At 44.8% G+C, this 19,057-nt stretch overlaps 1 long non-coding RNA gene across 1 annotated transcript; it reads left to right on the top strand.

The window, feature by feature from the left end:
* Nucleotides 1-2,253: 2,253 nt before the first annotated feature.
* On the top strand, nt 2,254-18,301 carry LOC129145867 (uncharacterized). The gene is made up of 4 exons (XR_008551989.1): nt 2,254-2,407; nt 13,420-13,516; nt 17,754-17,890; nt 18,139-18,301. It is a non-coding gene; the product is annotated as an uncharacterized LOC129145867 (long non-coding RNA).
* Nucleotides 18,302-19,057: the final 756 nt, after the last annotated feature.

Genomic DNA, 19,057 nt, shown 5'->3' with positions numbered 1-19,057 from the left:
TGCCTGTTTTGGTAGCCTCCCACAATTGGCTTTCCCCTCCCCACAACAACTCTGTTTTTAGCTGAAAATAATGTTTAAGATGATGGCTGGGGCCATTTCAACTAATTATTTGGTTTACTTAGGTCTCTCCCATTTATTTAGGAGGTATGCATGTTATCAAACTTTTGTTTTCCTATTAATCTTATTATAGATGGTGTCTCAGCCAAAAACCTAAGAAAGGTAGAGGGAAAATGAACAAGATTTGATGACTTACAGGTTGATGAAGTCATTCATGTGAGGGGAGGGTAGCACACCCAGTTCTATGGGGGACAGGACCCTTCTAGACCTTGCCTTTTGTCCCTTTTCATCTGGATATTCATCTGTATCCTTCACAATTAAATGTAAGTAACCATTTCTCTGAGTTCTGTGAGTCAGACTAACAAATTAATCAAACCTCAAGAGGGTTGGAAGACACTGCCGATCTATAATCAGTCAGTCAGTCAGAGGACACAGCTGACAGCCTGGTCTTGAAATTGGCATCAGAAATGTTGGGGGGAGGGGTGGGTTTCACTCTTGTGAGACTGAGCCCTTATCTTTTGGGATCTGGCACTATCTCAGTGTCAGAATTGCGTTAATTGCTTGGTGTGTAAAACACACATACATACATTAGACCTGTAAGACTAGTTCACATGTAGCTGCTGCATATATTATACTGCGAAATACTGTAGTTTTCTTGTTGATAAGAGGTTTAGATGGTTTCCAGTGCTATTACAAACCTGCTGCAATGGCCTTTTACATGCACGCATACCTCCTCGTGCTAGTGTAGTATTTCACCGGGATTGCTTACTACAAGTGGATTGTGGGTCATAGGGTATATTTAGGATACACTGTCAAGCTGGACTGTGTAATGGACATTTGTCAACTAAATTCTTAGTAGCTATTGACTGGTCTGGTCCAGTCAGACCCTTGAGGCCAAGCCTCCATGCCCTTGCCTCAAGGTTTCTTATGTTCCTCCTCCGATCTAAAATGCCCTCCCCTTTTCTGTTAAGCAAAATCCTATTCAATCATTAAAATCCTTCTTAAGTATCATTTACTCCCAGAGGACTTCCCTGACAGTCATTAGAGCAAGCTGAATTAGGTGTCCTTTCCTGGTGTGCCTAGTCGCCAGGCAACACAGATTTATTATCATCATGTGTTAAAAACTATGTTTAGAAATTTCTTTCCACTATAAGTCAATGAGATCCTCCAGGACATTTGTGTCATGCATCAGTGCATACAGAAAAGAAGCAAAAATAAACACTCATGAAATATAAGTTTGTTGAATCAAATAACCAAGATTGTGACTCTGTTTCCTCTGTCCCAACTTCTGTCACCCAGACCTCAGACTGGGGTTGTTCTAAAGGTTGTTCTCAGAGGCCCCGGGGCCAAGAGGAGGGCTGTGAGTGTGTGGGAGCCCAGCAGGGAAGGCCAGCCTAAGAGGAGCTCTGAGTTCCCTGCTCTGAGCTTGCCTGGATTCTGGGGAAGGTAGCAGCAGCCACAGTCTGGAGCCGTGCCCACTCAGGCCAAATGGAGTTCCTAAGAGCAGCCCCCCTCACCGTGGAGGGCACTGTGGAGGATGGAGCAGAGCTGGAAGGGTCCTCAGTCACTGGTCTCCCACACCCCATGCCCCCACCTTTCAGGGAGGAGAAGGACACAGAGGCCTGGAGAGGAGTAGAGGCTCCCCAGCCTGCAGAGCCCTCCTGTGACAGGGACAACATGAGTCCTGCCCAGCCCAGAGCCTGGCACCACCTACCTCCAGCCCAGGACATTTCCCTTTCCCTATGTGGCCCAGCAGCCTGAGCTGCTACCTCAGAGTCCCTGGTTTCTCAGGGCTTGTTTGGGGTGGGGGTGTGTGTGGGCTCACCCCTGGGCCCCGGTGCAGGAGGAAAGTCTGAGAGCCACAGACTGGACAGAGCCTGCTGCAGCCAGTCCACAGCAGGACCTGGGGAGCAGAGGACTGCCATGGGTGTTATCAGGGGCAGCTGCAGCTCAGGGGACTTCCGGGCTGGGGGGACAGACCCTGCTAAGTGAAAGCTGGCCTCTGTCAAACATGCTGTGGAGGGGCTGTGTGAGGGGATGGGCAGGGGGCACGCTGCCTGCCACAGAAGGGCAGCCTCACCAGGAAACAGGAATGCCTGAACCAGAAAAACTCCCCCAGGGCTGCCTCAGGCCCCTTCACCCTGGCAAAGGCCACGCCCCTGGAGACTGTTGTCACGGCAACAGCTGCCCGTGCTGGCTGCTCTCCCCCTTGGTCTGCCTGGCTGTCCTGCCTTCTGATACCTTTAGTTCTGCCACCTGAAAAGCCTGTGCTGCCTGCCCTCCCTGGCTGAGCGCGCCTGTGCCTGGAGCCCGCATCTCTAGGAGCTGCTTTCACCGAGGGAAGATGTCGGTAACATATTCTGAAAAACTCTTGAGGGTGTGATGTGCGGAGTAAATCCTTCATGAAGGCATCTAGTGAGAACAACTGGGAGTCCACAGATGCGGGTTCGGGGCCAATCTCTTCTCTGGCTGGCTAGATGAACTTAGCAATATATTAAGTCTTTCTCTATTTTCTCCTCTACAAATTGAATCAAAAGGAAAATTATAAAGGCCTCCCCTGGTGGCGCAGCGGTTGAGCGCTGGGCTGCGAGGCTGCCCGCAGCCTCTGCAGGGCGGGTTCGTTCCCCGGCCGCTGGCGAGGGTCCCACAAAAAAAAAAAAAAAAAAAAAAAAGGCAGAATTATAAGATTGTGCCCTTAGAGTACTTCAAATATATATTTATAAATGTTCAGCCTAGTCTGAATTCAGAGATGTACAGAAATAACACTTTGGACTTGATTTAAAGTTGGTTATTATTAAAGTAGCAAATATACAATGTGAAGGATATAATATAAATGACAGAGCAAATGATTAAATGCAGCAACTCATTCTATGTCCTGTATGTGAAGGGGAGCAACATTTGTCACCTCATAATGTGTCTTTTGGCATAAGGTTTATTTTGGGCTGTTTTTTTTTTTTTTTTGCATTTTTCTTTTTTTCCTTCTCAAATGTTACTGATTTGCCAATCACTTACATAACTAAGTAATTCTGGAAGAACAACCGCACCATCCAGATGTGCACAGGCTTCACTCACTCTCCATCAAAACTCCAATGTCAATACACTATATTTTCCTCCACTATCCACCTCACTCTTCCCCATCTCTTTTGTTAAACTGTATATTTTTCAGTCTAAGAATTATACTTACTGTATTTTGCCAGTTTGTTTTCTTTGGTTATTTCTATTCCACAAATGAGTGACACCATCCAGCAACAATCTTTCATTTTTTTAGTTATTTCACTTACCATAGCCACCTCAAAATCCACCCATTTTGTCCCAAAAGGCATCTTTTCATATTTTTAAAATACCAAGCTAGTTAATTTTAAGAAACAGCAGACAGGGGGCCTCCCTGGTGGCGCAGGGGTTAAAGACACAGTGCTATCAAGCTATCAGCAGCCACTGCAGCACCAGTTGGATCCTGGGCCAGGGAGCTGACCCACATGGCGCAGCAGACCTCTCCTGTCTCACTCACTGCTCCCCTCAGCAGTGTATCTCAGTAGATCTGCCTGTTCTGCTCCCCACTCTCTCTGGTGAATCCTCTCCACCTCTGGCCTATACCCCAGTTCTTATATGCATAAATAAATAAATTTAAAAATAAAGAAACAGCAGACATAGGAAAAGTTCTTAAAACCCAGTAGAAATTACTATTAAGGCACAAAAGATATCAACCCATACCCCTGTGGATCCTTCTTGGGCTGAAGGAGTAATCAGAGATCAGATGAGTTAGCAAAGGACAAACAATAACATATATGTGGAAAATTTACATGGTTATAAATTCTAAAGAATAATATAGTGGACCAAGATATTTATCCTTCATTCTGTGACCAAGAGTGTCATAACAAAGAGGGGGAAACTTCACATGACAGACAAGGAGGGGGTGATCTTATCCTTACTCTGAGAGTAAAGAAAGTCTTTTTTTTAAAGATTTAATTATGCATACAAGAACTGGGGTACAGGCCAGAAGTGCGGAGGGTGAGAGGATTCACAAGAGACAGCGTGGGGAACAGAACAGGCAGACTGACTGAAATACACTGCTGAGGGGAGCAGCAGGCAAGTCAGGAGAGGTCTGCTGCACCATGTGGGTTGCTCCCTGGCCGGCCGGTGATGGAACTTGTGCTGCAGTGGCTGTGGATAGCATAATAGTGCTGTGTTCAACCCCTTGAGCCACCAGGGAGGCTCCAGTAAAGAGATTCTTAGCTAGCAAAGACGTAGTTACTGATAAACGTAGCCTAGAACTGGATAAGACCTTCCAAACTACATTCTGCTAGGTATCTCTTCTTTGGTTAGGTAGGGGCTGAGGACTTAGGTAAGGTCAGAAGCTTCTCCTATCATTTAGGGCCCTCTCTGCTCTTAACCTAAAATATTCTGCATTTTTTAAGTAATGGTAATATACTTCTGGAAGCTCTCTAAGCCTTGATTGACCTCTAATTCCCATACCAAGGTGACAGGAGACTTACTCTGGGCATATTGAATAGTCTATCTGGCTCTTTAGGGTGGGACCAAGCCCACATTACCCTTTTTTTAAAAGATGTATTTATTTATGCATACAGGAACTGGGGTACAAGCCAGAGGTGCGGGGGGTGAGGATTCACCAGAGACAGAGTGGGGAGCAGAACAGGCAGACTGACTGAAATACAATGCTGAGGGGAGCAGCGGGCGAGACAGGACACCTTTGTTGCACAATGTGGGTCACTCCCTGGCTGGGGATAGAACTCGTGCTGCAGTGGCTTAGGATAGCTTCACAGGTTGCGTCTTAACCCCTTGCACCACCAGGGAGCCCCCACATTACCCTGTTGTAAGGGATATTTGTGTGTATGCGGGAACTCTCCATTTGTGATGGTGTCTCACTTGCTGTACCAAGAAGAGGGCATTGACTCAATCTCTAGACATTCCTATCATTAAAGAAGGCACCGACAAATCCAAGTAACAACCACACCCCTTTTAATTGTCCAGGTAACCCCCAACATCTTTTTTTAATATTTATTTACTTATTTTTTTATACAAGCACTGGGTACAGTCAGAAGCGCGGGAGGGTGAGAGAATTCACCAGAGCCAGAGCGGAGAGTAGAACAGGCAGAGTGACGAAGTACACTGCTGAGGGGAGCAGCGGGCAGCAGGAGAGGTCTGCGAGCCATGTGGGACCCTCACCCGCCATGTGGGACCCTCACCCGGTGGTGGGGGATCGAACCAACACTGCAGAGGCTGCGGGCAACTTTGCAACCCAGCGCTCAACCACTGCGCCACTGGGGAGGCCCCAACATCTTTCTTTTTTTCTTTAGCTGAAGATAGTATTTAAGGTGATGGTTTGGGCCATTTCCAGGTGTTACTCAGTTTACATGTTATTAAATTTCTGTTGGCTTTTCTTCTGTCAATCTTTTATTACAGGGGTTCTCAGTCAAGAACCTAGAAAGGTAGAGGGAAAATTTTATTCCCTTGTCTAGATGTCACTATGGTGTGGCCAGAGCTCAGTGGCGGCTTACGTGATATTATAACTGTGAGGTAGTTAAGCTAATAGAATGTTTGCATCAAGCTGTGTCTTTTCACATGAATGTGAAATAGGGGAGTGGTAGCCACAGGCTTGATTAATTTCTTGGCGATTTGGCATAAATACTGACATTGACTAAGATACTATAAAACTCAAAATACACTATATAATGAGGACATTGACATCAAACTAGTTTGTGTCATTCAGATTCCTTAAGAATCTACACCCAGGGCCTCCCCTGGTGGCGCAGCGGTTGAGCACTGGGCTGTAAGGCTGCCTGCAGCCTCTGCAGCACTGGTTCATTCCCCGGCCTCCGGTGAGGGTCCCACATGGAGCGCAGACCTCTCCTGCCGCCCGCTGCTCCCCTCAGCAGTGTATTTCGTCAGTCTGCCTGTTCTGTTCCCCACTCTGGCTCTGGTGAATTCTCTCACCCTCCCACGCTTCTGACTGTGCCCAGTGCTTGTATAAATAAATAAATCTTTAAAAAAAAAATCTACACCCAAAAGAACCTTTAAATCTTAAGCCCATGTAAGAAAGAAACTTGTCTCCTATTTGACAATACTGAAAATTTACCCATCACTAATAATGATTTGTAAAGTTGAAATTTATCAATAGTAATAAAAATTATTAACAGTGCAAAGGAAAGATTGGATTCTCTACATTTTCTCTAGGAAAAATTGTATTACAAAAATGTCATATGAAGAGAGGATCAAAGCATTTGAAGAGAGGATCAAAAAACGTGGGGGAAAAAGATCATAGAAATGTGTGAGGCAGTTAATTAATAAATTAATAAAAATGTTATTTGCCTGGAAATTGGGATGTTTTATCTATGTCAGCTGTTCAAATGCTGTAATTTGTTGTGACTTCTTTTCTCATAAACATTAACTTAACAGCTAACATGAATACTAACAGCTAACATGAATATTAACTTCGGTCACTGCCTGCACTACCCATACCTTTTTAATATCATTTTTATTAAAGACTGTCCCCCAAACTCTAAGTTTCAGGCCCCACAACCTAGAACTATCTTTGATGGGTAAGAAATAGCAGTAAAGTTTTGGTTGCAATTGGAGAGGGATATTAGGATGTGAAGGGGATAGGGAACTAGAAAATAGAGCAATTGTGAATGCTGAGTTAATAATTTTGAAGACCAGAAGTTCCTCCATGTTCTCCTAAGTGTAAGATTATGTGACCTCAGAGTTTGATGTCATGGTAAGCCCCCGCACATACACACAAACAGGAGCCTCCAGCTGCTCTGTGTATTTCAAACTTCAAAAAAAGCAACTGTCTGGAGAATCTATATTTGTAGTCACTGAGCAGTAAAAACAGGTGGCTAGGTTATTTGTTTATTGCCTCCCTCCCAAATTGAATTCACTTCCGGCTTCCCAAGTGACAATAGATAGTTCTTTTGTATTTTTTCATAACGGGATGTAGGCTGATAGTAATAAACTGCTATCAGCAATTGCTAAATGATCAGCATAAGAAACAGAGCTGACAAATATTAAAAGGAGCTACTAAAAAACTCTCTCTCACTTCCAGCTTCACTTCCAAAGTCCAGTGTCAATGCTTGGACAGGACTGCAAAAGAAACAGTAAACCTTAGGGTCTTGGGGAAAGGGTAGTGGAGAGTCTCGGGAGGAGAAAAGGGGACATGATCTATTAACCCCAAGGGGCTGATCCTCCCTGATAATCTGAAAAAGGCAAATAGAAATCCCAGGGGGATGATATGCTTTTCATGTTTCTGGCAAAGAAGGAAAGGATTAATAGTGTTAAGAGGGTTTGGGGGGGTAGAGTTGGGCTGGGAGGGACCACCCAGCCCCTGCTGCAGTGCTGTTGGGTTAATTGGGGCCTCAGCTCACTTTGTCCAGGCCTTGCTGGACAAAGGGCTGATGTGAATTTATATCACTGTGTAGTCCTAGTCCTCTTTCCCACCTTAGCACCATCTCTGTTACCTTGGATCAAAAGGGCACACTTTCAGATGCTAGACCCAGGAGGAGACTTCCCCGAGGGCAGAGGCTATGCAAAGTCTAGGGCAAACACCAAGGCAGGACCAGGCCTGCATTGCCTATACCCCTTTCGTGCCATTGCTCTGGCCCATTCGGGGGTGAAAAATGGTGGGTTCAGGGGAGGGCATGGCATTGCAGTTTTGGGTACCAGCTCCTTAATGCACTGAAAGCAGGCTGGCCTCTGAACTGGAAAATAGGAGGAAGAGCAGGTGGAATATGCCTGTGATACCTTCAAGTCATTGTGAGGGTGGGAGTCACCTGCCAACCACAGGAAGGAAAGTGGATACTGGGACCCAGTGCAAGTCCTGTGGGGCTTATGTCACACCAGAACCATCCATTTCCAGGACTATTATTCCCTACTATTATTCCCTATTTCTCTCTCTCTCTCTCTTGCTCTCTCTCTCTGTGTGTGTGTGTGTGTGCACACACGTGTGTGTGTTTATGTGTTTGTTCAGGGGAGATAATGGAGTTTCAAAAGAAGTACTGTGGATTATTTTTATCCATTCCTCTTTTGTAGGGAAAATTCTTGACATAACATACTAGAAGGTTAGCTGTATCTCTGATGTTGCTGGCCACAGTAGCAAGGGGAGATTGTCACAGAGTTCTGTCACCCATTCTTCCAGGGTAACTTTAGAAGTAATGTAAGTCACTACAGTGCCTGGCTGATTGGCCCAAACTAGTCACATGGTCTCACCTAACAGCAAGGGGCTTGGGACAGGGATATGGGACTAGAAAGTACAGTCTGTGTGTGTGAACTATTAAGAGAGAAAAAGAAACTGTAAGAAAATATTCCTGGGCCTCCATGGCGCAGGGGGTTGAACACAGCACTGTGAAGATGTCCGTGGCCTTTGTGGCGCGAGTTCAATCCCTGGCCGGCTGGGGAGCAACACACATGGCACAGCAGACCTCTCCTGTCTTGCTTGCTGCTCCCCTCAGCAGTGTATTTCGGTACATCTGCCTGTTCCGCTCCCCACTGTCTCTGGTGAATCTTTTCACTCCCTGTGACTCTGGCCTGTACCCCACTTCTTAAAAAAATATTCCTAAGACCTCAAGGGGGGATGCCTTTCCAAAATACACACACACAACAAATTTAAAAATTTTAAGGGAAAAGTGACAAGTGTAATATAAGAAAATTAGGCTCCTGTGAAGCAAAGCAAGAATGCATGTGCTCTTGGCTCTTTGTTTTCTGTGATGCCATTTTGGAGGATCTTCATATCTCCAGTCCTTTCTTCAAGGATGAAATGGCCTGGTGGGTACTGTTTGTACTGTTTTCCACCTGGAGTGAGATGTGGGTCCAGGGGCACCCTATGCCAGTTGGACAAGACAGGATGGATCTATCAGCCTGGCGCCCAGAGGGGTGCCACCCAGGAAGGATGTAGAGGGCTCCCCCAAGACCCACTCCTCTCCAGGAGGCTCTGACTTTGGCTTCTCTGCTCCAGCCTGCAGCGGGCACCAGACCCTCCTAAGTGATGGCCCCTGACCTGTCCTGACATACATACCTGGAGGATGACGACTGTCCTCACTGTAGGTCAGAGCACTTTGCCTTCCCCTCCTTTTGCCTTTCTCTCTGGGGCAGCCCTTCTTGGGGGGGACATAACACCCAGGGGTTCCTAACAGAACCATGATTGGGATAGTCTCTGAGCAAGCAGATGTCTGACCTGGGCCTGACCAGGTAACTTGGGGCTGAACAGATGGAGCTGGCCCTTCTTTCAGAGTCCAGGGAAGTAGTCCCCTCCACGGGATTAGACTTCAGGTAAGTCCTCACTACCTCTGTGCCCACAGAAGGCATCCCAATCACTTGTCCAAGAAGGGACCTGCAGAGTAGGAATTATGTTCCAAAGCAGAAATCATTGAGGGTCCAGGACCTTGGAAAGGGCCCTCAGCAACCAGGATGCCCTACCTCTTAGGAGACAGCAAGAGTAGAACCCCACCCTGGTGTTGCAGGGCTTAAAGACAGTGCTATCAAGCTATCACCAGCTATTGCAGAGTTTGATCCCCGGCCAGGGAGTAACCCACATGGTGCAGCAGACCTCTCCTGCCTCGTCTGCTACTCCCCTCAGAAGTGTACTTTGCTTTATCTCTCTGTTTTGTTCCCCACTCTTTCTGGTGAATTATCTCACCCCCCACACCTCTGGTTTATACCCCAGTTCTTGTATATATAAATAAATAAATCCTTTTTTTAAAAAAAAAAAGCAGAACCCCTCTGGTGAGGTGGCGTAGAGTCTCAGGTTCAGGTCACTGGGACTGTGGAGGCCATGGAGTCACATCTTTCAGATATTTTCTCAAAAGAACCTTTGGAGCTCCCCTGACCTTTACGCTAAAGGCACACTTGCCCTGGACTGCTCCCATACCATGGCTGTGCAGCTGGGTGGCTAGAGCTGGGGCATTTGTGCTCATTTCAGGACCCCTTTAGTCCTGCTGGGACTCTCCATTGGCCTGGTGTCTACTTTTTCATTGCACTGCAATCTGAGGCTTTTTTTTTTTTTTTAAAGATTTATTTATTTTTATACAAGAATTGGGGTACAGGCCAGAGATGCATGGGAGGGTGAGAGAATTCACCAGAGACAGAGTGGAAAACAGAACAGGCAGACGGACCAAAGTATACTGCTGAGGGTAGCAGTGGGTGAGACAGGAGAGTTCTGTCCCGCCATGTGGGTTTCTCCCTGGCTAGCCGGGAATAGAACTTGTGCTACAGTGGCTGCGGATTGCTTCACAGGTTGTGTCTTAACCCCTGCACCACCAGGGAGGCCCAGTCTGAGACTCTTTCTGCCTGATTCTACTTCCTTTCCTGTCTCCTTTCACAGGTGTGAGACATACATCACTGTCTGAAGGCTCACCCCATCTCCTCCTGCACCTTCTCCCTTTATCTGTCATAGATATTTCCCCAATAAATCTCTTGTATGTCTGATCTTGTCTTGGTACCTGCTTCTATGAGAGCCAGAAATGATATAGAATCAGGGTGCATACACAGATAAAATCTCAAATTTCACATTTTTTTAATAACTTATTTTCCAGAGAGGCAACATAATATAATAGTTAAAAGTTAGACTAAACAGACACACAGACCAATGGAATCAAATAAAAAACCCAGAAATAAAGCCACTCATATACAGACAACTAATCTTTGGTAAAGGAGCAAAGAACATACAATGAAACATGGACAGTTTGTTCAATAAATGGTACTGGGAAAACTAGATCACTACATGCAAAAGAATGAAACTAGACTTCTACCTCACACCATGCACAAAAACCGAAAACCAACTCAAAATGGATAAAGAATTGAACATAATACCAGAAACCATAAAATATATACAAGAAAATACAGGCAAAACACTACATGACATACATCTCAGTAACATCTTTAAAGGCTCATTCCCTAAAGCAAAGAAAGTGAAAGAAAAGATAAACAGCTGGGAGTACATCAAACTGAAAAGCTTCTGTACAGCAAGAGACATTAACCAAAACAGAGACACCCCACTGATTGGGAGAAAATATTTGCACTCCATTCAACTGATAAGGGACTGATCACAAAGATCTATAAAGAGCTCACATGACTCAAGAACACAAAGTAAACAATCAAGTCAGAAAATGGGCAGAAGCGCTAAAAAGACACTTCTCCAAAGAGGAAATGCAAATGGCCGATAGGCATATGAAAAAATGCTCAACATCACTTATAATGAGAGAAATGCAAATCACAACCACAATGAGATACCACCTTACATCAGTGAGAATGGCACATATTAAAAAAACTAGCAACAACAGATGTTGGCGAGGATCTGGAGAAAAAGGAACTCTCCTGCACTGTTGGTGGATGTGCAACCTGGTCCAACCACTAAGGAGAACTATGTGGAGGTTCCTCAGACAACTAAAAATGGAGATTCCATATGACCCAGCAATTCCACTCCTAGGATTCTACCCAAAGGACACAAAAACAGTAATTTGAAAGGAAACCTGTACTCCTATGTTTATTGCAGCACTATTTACAATAGGTAAGATATGGAAACCCAAATGCCCAAAAACAGATGACTGGATCAAGAAGATATGGTATATAAACACAACTGAATATTATTCATCAATCAAAAATGATAAACTCATGCCATTTGCAGCAACATGGATGGAGCTGGAAGGGATTATGCTCAGTGAAATAAGCCAGAAGGAAAAAGAAAAATATTGGATGGTTTCACTTATAGCAGGAATATAGGGGAACCGAACACAGTATCAGGAAAAAAATAATTATAATAAATAAAAAACCAAAACTAACAGGCAACTATAAACCAGGGACATTCTGCAGGGCAGGGGGAGGGAGAGGGATAAAAACAGGAGAGGGAAGAGCACAAGGGACTACCGTGATGGTGCACGGGTGAATTGGTGGTGGGAATTCTATGGGGACTACACCTGAGAGGAGGAAGCACACATTGTACAAAAATGAAGACTGAGGTAAAAAATATATAAATAAAAAATGTGGGCCTCCCCGGTGGCGCAGCGGTTGAGCGCTGGGTTGCGAAGCTGCCCGCGGCCTCGGCGGCGCCGGTTCGATCCCCGGCTGCTCCCCGGCCACCAGCGAGGGTCCCACATGGCGCGCAGACCTCTCCTGCCGCCCGCTGCTCCCCTCAGCAGTGTACTTCGGTCCTTCTGCCTGCTCTGCTTCCCGCTCTGGCTCTGGTGAATTCTCTCACCCTCCCGCGCTTCTGACTGTACCCAGTGCATGTATAAACAAAACAAACAAACAAATAAATAAATAAAAAAAAACATGCCTCTATAAAAAAAAAAAAATAAAAAAAAAAAAATATATAAATAAAAAATGTTAGACTAACTGGGTTTAACTCCCAAGTCTCCCACTTTTATCTGTCTTCGGCCTCTGTGCCCCTTCTCTACAATAGGAAATCTAAAATAGATTTCCTTTTAGGGTTGTTATGAGTTTTATATAAATTATTATACAGAGCAGGTAGTGTCCCACATATGTTAAATAGTATTAGCTATTTTGCCATTTTTTAAGATTTATTTTTATTTATTTATGCATATAAGAACTGGGGTGTTGGGCCTCCCTGGTGGCACAGCGGGTTAAGCGCCGCGCTGTGAAGCTGTCCGCAGCCTCTGCAGTACGGGTTCAATCCCTGCCGGCTGGCGAAAATCCCGTATGTGCAGCAGACCTCTCCTGTTGCGCCTGCTGCTCCCCTCAGCAGTGTATTTCTGCCATCCGCCTGTTCTGCTCCCTGATCTGTCTCTGGTGAATCCTCTCACCTTCTGGCGCCTCTGGCCTGTACCCCAGCTCTTGCATAAAAATAAATCTTTAAAAAAAAAAAGAACTGGGGTATAGGCCAAATGTGCTTGTGGGGGGTGGGGTGGGGGTGAGAGGATTCACCAGAGACAGAGTGCGGGACAGAATAGGTGGACTGACTGAAATACACTGCTGAGGGGAACAGTGGGTGAGACAGGAGAGGTCTGCTGAGACATGTGGATCACCTCCCTGGCTGGGGATGGAGCTCCTGCTGCAGTGGCTGGTAATAGCTTGACAGCGCTGCAGCTTAAACCCCTTTGCCACCAGGGAGGCTCCAATATCAGTTATTTTATCATCTTTGATAGATGAAGTCAGAGGAGGGGAAGGGTCTTTCCAGGTCCTATAGTTACTGATGAGTCTGACACTAGAACTCTTATTAAAGTTCTGGAGCTTTAAGTAAATATGTTTCGTTCATTTTTAACTAAGAAGCTAAAATTAAGTTTTAGGAAAACACATAAACTAGTTACAATGGCATGCTGATTGTGTCACCTACCTTCAATTCCACTGGATAGGTAACTCCAAAAATGACAGGCTCGATAATACTGATCTTTTTCCTAGACTATATCCATCAGATGACTTATTCTGGAATACAGAAATGGCAATGAAGATCATACCTGTTTCCTCTTCTTGTTACATTAGCAAACGCTCTTTACTGGTGAGTGTGTCTAAAGTATGCTTTACAAGGAAGGAAAAAGGGCAAGATGGTAAGGAAACCAACATTTGACCCCACTAAGATGCTTTGGGTTGGTTCTTTAATCCCAGTGACAATCCTGAGGTAGGTAGCACCACTTCCCTTAAACAAAGAAGGAACAACTTGTAGAGTTTTCTAAGATTCTGAATCTAGAAAATTACAGAGCTTGCATTCCTAACCTAGGTTTGTCACACTTCAAAGCCCATACCCTACCTTTACTTTTTTTTTTTTTTTAACTTTAGATGGTGATCTTCCAGAACTGGGGGATTGGTTGATTTAAATTTGCATGACAGGATGCTAAATGGGAATTTTCCTCTTATGACCAAGATACAACAGACATGACATTCTAAAGCTAGGTTTTCAAAGGAAATAACCAAGCAGCTCTCAAACATACAAATATTAAAAGGGTCAAGAGAGTCAATATGGAGAAGGAAATTGTGAGGATTTCTTTGCAATGGGTTTCCAAAGAAGGGGAGAGTTGGAGTGGTTTCCCCTTGCACCTGAAGGCTTTACCTGGGCCCTTTGCAGCTTGATATGTAGCTTTTGGAGTTTGGAGACACAGTGAAATGAGATCTGATTAAAGCATGAGAAATCTCGTGGGCTAGAGAATGTGGCTGTGGTGATGGTGGGAGCAAATGAGAAGCGGCTGTATTGGGGTGTCTGTATTCCCAATTTCTTGGGGGCAAAATATACATTAATGGTTCTCATGTACCAGAAGTGGGCCCTGCGGGCCTCCCCCGTGGTGTAGTGGTTGAGCGCTGAGTTGCGAAGCTGCTCGCAGCCTCTGCAGTGCCAGTTCGATCCCCAGCTGCTCCCCGGCCACCGGAGGAGGGTCCCACATGGCGCGCAGACCTCTCCTGCCGCCCGCTGCTCCCCTCAGCAGTGTACCTCGGTCCTTCTGCCTGCTCTGCTCCCCGCTCTGGCTCTGGTGAATTCTCTCACCCTCCCGTGCTTCTGACTGTACCCAGTGCTTGTATAAATAAATAAATAAATCTTAAAAAAAAAAAAAAAAGAAGTGGGTCCTGCAGGAGAACAAAGTGCTTGAGAGGCCTGCCAAAGAGAACTGTTTGGGCATGCTATGGATACCACCAGAGAAACAGGAATGGACTACTGTTAATCCCAGAGCTTGAAGGGGAAATAGCAATAGAATGTTTTGCTCTTGACACAGAGGTTGCACTAGGGGAGCCTGAGATCATGAGTCAGCTTTAAATATCAGCTAGACCCAGAAAGCATGAAGCTAACTTACTTCACAGCCAGTCGCAAACTTTCTGCTTACACCCTTCCTTTAACCCCAGGCCCCTTTAACCCCTGAAGTCACAATTAGAAAGCTGGGAAGGGTGGGGAAAAAAGAAACCCTGCACATCTCTTCCCCTCAAAGTGGGAGGCCCACTAGAAATTGGTGCTGGGGTGGAAAGAAGCTTCACTCTAAACAGAGTTCAGAGAGTCTTTCATTATTTGGAGCTGGGGGTTCTAATCACTGAAACCGTTTGTGATTTAAAATGACAAGCAGGGGCTCTACAAAGTGAGTAGCATGGGGGCTGGAAAAAATTTAATTTTAAAGGTATATATTGTGCCTTGCTTCTATTACTAAATGCTAATATTTTTGCATTAATTTTGCTACACCAGCCTTCTTTTGCTTAGTATTTGCCTGGTATGTGTCCCACCATCCTTTTATTTTTAACTTTTCTGGATAATTATAAGAGCACTTCTGAGAAAAAGCATGAAACTAGATTCTGTGCCTTGGAAAAAATCCAATCTGAGGGTTTATCTTTCAATGAGCTTAATCCATTTACATTTATTGTGATTAACACATTATAGATATGCATTTTACCATTTTATATTGTTTTCTATTTACCATGTTTTTTCTTTGTATCCTCTCCTCTCTTTTCCTGTCTTCTGTAGGATCAAGATTTCTTTAGAATTTACATCTTTCCCCCCCCAAGTTCTACTTACTGAGATAAAGTAGGTTAACATCTTTGAATCTGCTCCAGGGGTTATAGGTTCAAACCTTTCACACCTTGCCTACCACCAGTGCCCCAACAATTCTCCACCCTGCTCCACTGGGTCCCTTCCATGCCCCTCTCACACCCCACCACCCTCCCCCTCTGGTTGCCTCAGTTTTGCAGAGAGATGTTAAGAGTTTATTAGTTTGGTTTTGATTGACCCTGTTATGTTTCTCTATATTCCACATATAAGCGAGACCATCTAGTATTTGTCTTTTTCCTTTTATTTCTCTTAGCATCATCCTCTCCAGTCTCATCCATGTTGTTGCAAATGGCATTTCATTCCTTTTTAATAGCTGAGTAGTATTCCATTGTGATATATAACACATTTTTCTGATTCACTCCTCTGTCCTTGGGCACTTAGGCTGTTTCCATAACTTAGCTATTACAAACAGGGCTGCAAAGAACTTAGGAGTGCATATATTCCTACAAATTATTGTTTTTGTATTCTTTGGTAGATACCTCGGAGTGGAATTGGTGGGTCATATGGTAGATCCATTTTTAGTATTTTGGGTCTAGACCAGATTATTATATTCTATTTTAATGTTTTAGATTTTGCTGAATTGCTATTTAACTTGAAGTCAAGAGTAGCTTCAATTTCCTCATTCTTATGCAGATTTTTATATCTTGGGAAAAAGTATATACATTTAAAGAAAAAATACTTCTGATAATTGACATTTGTATAAGCAAGCAAGCTAAACTAAATTGCTATAGTTGTTTATACACTTTCAAATATATGCTAGAAAATACATACTAGAAAAAGCTAAGTGTTACCTTCATAATGCATTAATGGATCAGAAAAAAGGTGACAAAAGAGTTCTTCAATTCTTAAAGGTATCTTTAAAGACCTTTAAGTGTCTAGGGACCTCAGGCTTTGGTGCTACTTAACACCACAGGATGGGGCCTTGGGCGCAGCAGGTTGAGCGCCGCGCTCTGCAGCTGTCCGCAGCCTCTGCGGCACGGGTTTGATCCTGGCCGGCTGGCAAGAATCCCACATGGCGCAGCAGACCTCTCCTGCCGAGCCTGCTGCTCCCCTCAGCAGTGTATTTCAGTCAGTCTGCCTGGTCTGTTCCCCGCTCTGTCTCTGGTGAATCTTCTCACCCTCCCGCGCATCTGGCCTGTACCCTGGTTCTTGTATAAATAAATCAATCTTAAAAAAAAAAAGTAAAAAAAAAAAACAAAACAAAACAGAAACAACACAGGATGGGCCTCCATGGTGGCACAACAAAGTGTCAGCACTATAAAGCTATCCGCAGCCACTGCAGCACAGAGTTCATGAGTTCGATGCCCAGCCAGGGAGCTAACCCACATGACACAGGAAACCTCTCCTGTCTCCCAGCTGCTCCCCTCAGCAGTGTACTTCATTAGATCCGCCTGTCCTGCTCCCCACTCTGTGTTCCCCCACCCCCCTGCACCTCTGGCCTACAACCCAGCTCTTATATAAATCTTAAAAAAAAAAAAAAAAGACGACAGGATGTTTGTATAACTGAGATGGGAAGTCCCCAATAATTTTAGTGGACATCCCACCAACATACTACATTTAGATCCCAGAAATTATGTTCCTTTAATGCAATCTTAAAACACGGTATTTCTAACCTTCTCAAGGGTATGAGCCAAGATCCACCTGTTTGCTAGGTCTGATTCAAAGTTTAAATAACAAAGGAAACAGGGGCCTACCTGATGCCTTAGGGGCTCAGTCTCAATGCTACCACGGCCACCACCACCACCTCAGCCCTCAGTCCCTCCACTGTGGCCTGAGTTTGATCCCCTGCCAGGGAGGTGACCCACATGGCACAGCAGATGTGTCCTATCTTGCCTGCTGCTCCCCTCAGCAGTGTGTTTCAGTAGATTCACCTGTTCTGCTCCCCACTCAGTCTCTAGTGAATCCTCTCACATCCCCTCAACCCTACACCCCAGTTCTTCTACACAAAAATAAAATCTTTAAAAAAACAAACAGGAACAAACCCTTATGAAGTGTTTCCCGGAGTCCATGAGCTATTTCAGAAACTGTCCTCTAGACAAAAGCATTTTTTGTAAGAACTCATCTAGTTGGCCAGGCCTAGTCCCACAAAGGATCCAATTCTTCTAAGAATTTATTGGCAAAGTATGAACTATAGTTATTTCAAGTGTGTGCTAGAAATCTCTCACCCACCCTCACCACCCCCATCCACTTTTTCTCCCTGTTTTGTGTCCCTCAGGCTTACCAATAGACTTTATCAAAGGCCTTCCTTGCCCATCAGCTTCCAGCTTGGTCAAAGGGAAATAACCCAGCAGGAGAGAAAGAGAAGGGAAGAGGAAGGTCCAGGACTCCTCCTTGTGCTGAATTTTCTTCAAGGTTGGTCTCTGAGCTGACTGCATCCTGAAGATCAATTTCTACCAGGTGTCTTTTTCCAGAGTTGTCTATCATTCCAGCACTGCCTGCTCCCTTCTCTACCCCTCCCCACCCTCTCCCCTCTTCCCCTGCTCCCTCCTCCTACTCTTCCTTGCCTGGAGGTAGCAACACCAGGTCACCTTCAAATTCATATGTTGAAGTCCTAAGCCCCAGTATCTCAGAATGTGATTGTATTTGGATAATCTTTACAGAGGCGATTAAGGAAAAGTGACACCATCAGGATGGGCCCTAACCTGACTGGCATCCTTTTAAGAGGAGACTGGGACACAGACAGGTACAGAATGAAAGGCCATGTGAAGTCACAGGGAGAAGTTGGCATCATCCACAAGCTGAGAGGCCTGAGAAGAAACAAAGTCTGCTAACACCTTCATCTCAGACTTCTAGCCTCCAGAATTATGAGAAAGTTCCTGATGTTTAACCCACCCAGTCTGTGAAAATTTGACATGGTAGCCCCAGCAAACTAATACCATGACCCGATTTCTGTGCTGACAACTTGGAAAAAAATTTATTAAACTTTCCTCACATTATACATTTTTGAGTCCCATTTGTTATCTGCTGGGACCCCAACTGGTCTAGTAGGATTATGCGATTCTCATTTCCGTATTTTTTTGTGTTTTCCAGTTTCTACAGTAACCCGGGAAGATTTTCTTTTTGTTTCAAGAAGTGGAAAACACTGTCACAAAACAAAAGTTGTTCTGACTGTGAAATTTCCATATAAAATGGATTTGTAAGTAAAGGCATCCAACACCATCCCTCTCACCCAGAGGTTCCCAATCTAGGATTCCCAAATGTCATGTTCAAGGGATTATAAAATCAGAGGGAATGAAATCCGTGTGGGAACCAGGGAAAGCTGTCAATTCTGGCTCCAAATCTCCCAGTATTTCTAATAGAAGCGCTACTGAAGGTGGTCGCCCAAGCATCCCCTGGTGGAAAAGAGCAAACAGTGCTCTATATACGTGTAAGGGATTGTTAAGTACCCATGAAACACCCTATCATACCAGCCCAACTCATAGGGGCAAGGAGCCTCAGGAACAAAACTGGTTCTTCTAAGACCATGAAGATGCAATCCCACTGAGAAGCAACTCCCAGGGCAGAGGAGGGAACAGGCCA

This window comes from Talpa occidentalis, unplaced genomic scaffold (assembly GCF_014898055.3).
Source record: "Talpa occidentalis isolate TD23 unplaced genomic scaffold, MPIMG_talOcc4v2.1 talOcc4.15, whole genome shotgun sequence".
Taxonomy (NCBI): Eukaryota; Metazoa; Chordata; class Mammalia; order Eulipotyphla; family Talpidae; genus Talpa; species Talpa occidentalis.
Note: the sequence above shows the minus strand (reverse complement) of the source record. Positions and strands in the feature narration are given on the sequence as shown.